The 5,000-nt window shown below is 45.6% G+C and overlaps 8 non-coding genes across 8 annotated transcripts; all 8 read right to left on the reverse strand.

Annotated features, from left to right (window-relative positions):
• Window positions 1-2,422: 2,422 nt before the first annotated feature.
• trnaq-cug (transfer RNA glutamine (anticodon CUG)) lies at window positions 2,423-2,494 on the reverse strand. Its single transcript has one exon. It is a non-coding gene; the product is annotated as a tRNA-Gln (tRNA).
• A 249-nt stretch (window positions 2,495-2,743) lies between these two features.
• On the reverse strand, window positions 2,744-2,815 carry trnaq-cug (transfer RNA glutamine (anticodon CUG)). Its single transcript has one exon. It is a non-coding gene; the product is annotated as a tRNA-Gln (tRNA).
• Window positions 2,816-3,067: 252 nt separating this feature from the next.
• On the reverse strand, window positions 3,068-3,139 carry trnaq-cug (transfer RNA glutamine (anticodon CUG)). Its single transcript has one exon. It is a non-coding gene; the product is annotated as a tRNA-Gln (tRNA).
• Window positions 3,140-3,388: 249 nt separating this feature from the next.
• Window positions 3,389-3,460, reverse strand: trnaq-cug (transfer RNA glutamine (anticodon CUG)). The gene has a single exon. It is a non-coding gene; the product is annotated as a tRNA-Gln (tRNA).
• A 252-nt stretch (window positions 3,461-3,712) lies between these two features.
• Window positions 3,713-3,784, reverse strand: trnaq-cug (transfer RNA glutamine (anticodon CUG)). Its single transcript has one exon. It is a non-coding gene; the product is annotated as a tRNA-Gln (tRNA).
• A 475-nt stretch (window positions 3,785-4,259) lies between these two features.
• trnaq-cug (transfer RNA glutamine (anticodon CUG)) lies at window positions 4,260-4,331 on the reverse strand. The gene has a single exon. It is a non-coding gene; the product is annotated as a tRNA-Gln (tRNA).
• Window positions 4,332-4,583: 252 nt separating this feature from the next.
• Window positions 4,584-4,655, reverse strand: trnaq-cug (transfer RNA glutamine (anticodon CUG)). The gene has a single exon. It is a non-coding gene; the product is annotated as a tRNA-Gln (tRNA).
• Window positions 4,656-4,914: 259 nt separating this feature from the next.
• Window positions 4,915-4,986, reverse strand: trnaq-cug (transfer RNA glutamine (anticodon CUG)). The gene has a single exon. It is a non-coding gene; the product is annotated as a tRNA-Gln (tRNA).
• Between the last annotated feature and the right edge of the window lie 14 nt (window positions 4,987-5,000).

Here is a 5,000-nt window from a genome sequence, read left to right on the forward strand (position 1 = left end):
GAACCATCTCCTTTGTCTTGGAGACGTTGAGCTGGAGCTGGTTCTGTTGGCACCACTCCACGAAGTCAGCCACCAATGCCCTGTACCCCCCCTCATCACCCTCCCGGATACATGCCACTATCGCGGTGTCATCGGAGTACTTCTGTATGTGGCATGTATCCGAGTTGTGCTTGAAGTCTGATGTGTAGAGGGTGAAGAGAATGGGGGATAGAACGGTCCCCTGTGGCGCCCCCGTGCTGCTGGTCACCATAGAAGACAAGCAGTCCCCCATACGGACGTACTGGGGTCTGTCCGTTAGGTAGTCCGTAATCCAGCTCACGAGGTAGGGGTCCACAGCCATGGAGGTCAGTTTATCCTGCAGGAGCTGGGGCTGGATGGTGTTGAAGGCACTCGAAAAGTCAAAGAAGAGCACTCTGACGGCACAGCCCCCGGCGTCCAGGTAGGAGAGTGTGCGGTGGAGGAGGTACATGACAGCATCGTCAACCCCAACCTTGGCCTGATAGGCAAACTGGAGAGGGTCCATAGCACCCTGCACCTGTGGACGCATGAGCTCCAGGACCAGTCGCTCTAGGGTCTTCATTACGTGGGAGGTAAGAGCGACCGGTCGGTGGTCGTTGAGCTCAGTAGGGCGTCCTTTCTTGGGTACAGGGACAATGCAGGAGGTCTTCCACAGTGACGGGACCCTCCCCAGCCGCAGACTGAGGTTGAACAATTGTTGCAGGGGGTCCCCTAGTTCCGAAGCACAGGCTCGGAGGAGTCTTGGGGAGACCTTATCTGGTCCAGCCGCCTTGTAGGGACGGAGCCTCCTCAGCGTTGTCGTCACCAGGTCTGCAGTGATGATGGTCTCGGTCGTGGTGGGAGCAGGAGGTTGTGGCGAGGTTGGAAGTCCAGTGGTTGAGGTGGGGCCGTTGAGCTTCTCAGTTCTTGGAGTGGGCTCGGGAGAAGTGGCAGGGGTGGAAGGAGAGGAAGCACAGGAGGAGGGAGCATCAGTGGAGCGGTCTGTAGGGCCAGGAGAGGCCTGTAGGCCAGGAGAGGTCTGTAGGCCAGGAGAGGCCTGGGACGAGGAGCCGGGAGTGGTGGGGGAGCTGAACCGATTGAAAAAGCTGTTAAGTTCATTCGCTCGTTCAATATTCCCCTCCACAGTGCTGCGCCCTTTCCCGTGTCCGGTGATGGTTCTCATCCCATTCCAGACCTCCCGCACTTGGTTGCGCCCCAGCTGCTTCTCTAGCTTCCTCCTGTACGCCTCCTTGGCCTCCCTCAGGCAGAGTCTCACTTCCTTCTGGGCCTTCCTCATCTCCTCCTCGTTCTTGCTCCTGAACGCCCGCTTCTTCCTGTTCAGGACAGCCTTGACTTCCTTGGTTACCCATGGTTTGTTGTTGGGGTAACACCTGATTGTCCTGACAGGGGCCACGGTGTCCACACAGAAGTTTATGTAGTCTGTAAAACACTGAGCTGCCCCCTCAATGTCTTCCCCATGTGAGCCCACAATAACATCCCAATCGGTGATCTGGAAGCAGTTCCTCAGCATCTCCTCTGTTTCCGGGGACCACCTCCTGACCTGTCGTGTTGTTGCTGGCAGCCGTTTCACCAGCGGGATGTAGGTGGGCTGTAGGTACACTAGGTTGTGGTCTGATTTACCTAGTGGAGGGAGGGGGGTGGCGGTGTATGCCTCCTTAGCATTAGCGTAGAACAGATCGATGGTTCTGTTCTTCCGTGTGGGGCAGTCTACACACTGGACCATTGTGGGGAGAGATGAGTCCAGGGTGACGTGGTTAAAGTCACCGGTGATGATGACGAATGCCTCCGGGTGCCGGGTCCGAAGAGCAGAGGTGGTCCCACAGATGGTCTCTCGTGCCGTCTCAGGGTCCGCACGTGGAGGGATGTAGACAGCGAGGACGATGACGTGTGAGAATTCACGCGCCAGGTAGTAGGGTCTGATGCTAACAGCTGTTAGCTCCAGATCGCGGTAGTAGTATTAGTAGTAGTAAAGTAGTACCTGACAAGTGCATAGCTATGACCGTTTTGGGTATGTTCTAGCCTTGATCTTGAATCAAACCTATTGCATAAGTAGAACGTATTTTGAGCTCAAGGGAAACTTGCAAATAATGTTCCACCGAGATTTGAACTTGGATCACCGGATTCAGAGTCCTAACCATTACACCATGGAACCATATGATTGATACAAGTAAACAAACAAACAAACAAACAAACAAACAAACACAAAGAAACATGAGTAAAAACAAAACAGTCAGAGACTACAATATAAAACGACGGATTGGTCAGGGTACCCTGAAAGTACTACCTGAAAAGTGCATAGCTATGACCGTTTTGGGTATGTTTAAGGTATGCTCTAGCTTTGATCTTGAATCAAACCTATTGCATAAGTACAACCTTTTTTGATCTCAAGGGAAACTTGCATATAAGGTTCCACCGAGATTTAAACTCGGATCACTGGATTCAGAGTCCAGAGTGCTAACCATTACACCATGGAACCATATGACTGATACAAGTAAACAAACAAACAAATACAAAGCAAACATGAATAAAAAAACAAAAAGAAAACAAGGTAGTCAGAACTACAATATCCCACAAAGGATAGTTCAGGGTGCCCTGAAAGTAGTACCTGACAAGTGCATAGCTATGACCGTTTTGGGTATGTTAAAGGTATGCTCTAGCTTTGATCTTGAATCAAACCTATTGCATAAGTAGAACCTTTTTTGATCTCAAGGGAAACTTGCAAATAAGGTTCCACCGAGATTTGAACTCGGATCACTGGATTCAGAGTCCAGAGTGCTAACCATTACACCATGGAACCATACGACTGATACAAGTAAACAAACAAAATAATACAAAGCAAACATTATTAAAAAGAAACAAAAACAAAACAAGGCAGTCAGAGACTACAATATCACGCGACGGATTGGTCAGGGCTCCCTAAAAGTAGTATGTGACAACTGCATAGCTTTGAAAGTTTTGGGTATGTTAAAGGTATGCTCTAGCCTTGATCTTGAATCAAACCTATTGCATAAGTAGAACCTTTTTTGATCTCAAGGGAAACTTGCAAATAAGGTTCCACCGAGATTCGAACTCGGATCACTGGATTCAGAGTCCAGAGTGCTAACCATTACACCATGGAACCATATGACTGATACAAGTAAACAAACAAACAAATACAAAGCAAACATGAATAAAAAAACAAAAAGAAAACAAGGTAGTCAGAACTACAATATCCCACAAAGGATAGTTCAGGGTGCCCTGAAAGTAGTACCTGACAAGTGCATAGCTATGACCGTTTTGGGTATGTTAAAGGTATGCTCTAGCTTTGATCTTGAATCAAACCTATTGCATAAGTAGAACCTTTTTTGATCTCAAGGGAAACTTGCAAATAAGGTTCCACCGAGATTTGAACTCGGATCACTGGATTCAGAGTCCAGAGTGCTAACCATTACACCATGGAACCATACGACTGATACAAGTAAACAAACAAAATAATACAAAGCAAACATTATTAAAAAGAAACAAAAACAAAACAAGGCAGTCAGAGACTACAATATCACGCGACGGATTGGTCAGGGCTCCCTAAAAGTAGTATGTGACAACTGCATAGCTTTGAAAGTTTTGGGTATGTTAAAGGTATGCTCTAGCCTTGATCTTGAATCAAACCTATTGCATAAGTAGAACCTTTTTTGATCTCAAGGGAAACTTGCAAATAAGGTTCCACCGAGATTCGAACTCGGATCACTGGATTCAGAGTCCAGAGTGCTAACCATTACACCATGGAACCATATGACTGATACAAGTAAACAAACAAACAAATACAAAGCAAACATGAATAAAAAAACAAAAAGAAAACAAGGTCGTCAGAACTACAATATCCCACAAAGGATAGTTCAGGGTGCCCTGAAAGTAGTACCTGACAAGTGCATAGCCATGACCGTTTTGGGTATGTTAAAGGTATGCTCTAGCTTTGATCTTGAATCAAACCTATACACCATGGAACCATACCACTGATACAAGTAAACAAACAAAATAATACAAAGCAAACATTATTAAAAAGAAACAAAAACAAAACAAGGCAGTCAGAGACTACAATATCACGCGACGGATTGGTCAGGGCTCCCTAAAAGTAGTATGTGACAACTGCATAGTGCATAGCTTTGAACGTTTTGTGTATGTTAGTGGTATGATCTAGCCTTGATCTTGAATCAAAGCAATTGCATCGGTAGTACTTTTTTGATCTCAAGGGAAACTTGCAAGTAAGTTTCCACCGAGATTTGAACTCGGATCACTGGATTCAGAGTCCAGAGCGCTAACCATTACACCATGGAACCATATGACTGATACAAGTAAACAAACAAACAAATACAAAGCAAACATTATTAAAAAGAAACAAAAACAAAACAAGGCAGTCAGAGACTACAATATCACCCGACGGATTGGTCAGGGCTCCCTAAAAGTAGTATGTGACAACTGCATAGCTTTGAACGTTTTGGGTATGTTAAAGGTATGCTCTAGCCTTGATCTTGAATCAAACCTATTGCATAAGTAGAACCTTTTTTGATCTTGAGGGAAACTTGCAAATAAGGTTCCACCGAGATTTGAACTCGGATCACTGGATTCAGAGTCCAGAGTGCTAACCATTACACCATGGAACCATTCCACTGATACAAGTAAACAAACGAAATAATACAAAGCAAACATTATTAAAAAGAAACAAAAACAAAACAAGGCAGTCAGAGACTACAATATCACGCGACGGATTGGTCAGGGCTCCCTAAAAGTAGTATGTGACAACTGCATAGTGCATAGCTATGAACATTTTGTGTATGTTAAAGGTATGCTCTAGCCTTGATCTTGAATCAAACCTATTGCATAAGTAGAACCTTTTTTTATCTCAAGGGAAACTTGCATATAAGGTTCCACCGAGATTTGAACTCGGATCACTGGATTCAGAGTCCAGAGTGCTAACCATTACACCATGGAACCATATGACTGATACA

This window comes from Antennarius striatus, chromosome 12 (genome assembly GCF_040054535.1).
Source record: "Antennarius striatus isolate MH-2024 chromosome 12, ASM4005453v1, whole genome shotgun sequence".
Classification (NCBI taxonomy): domain Eukaryota; kingdom Metazoa; phylum Chordata; class Actinopteri; order Lophiiformes; family Antennariidae; genus Antennarius; species Antennarius striatus.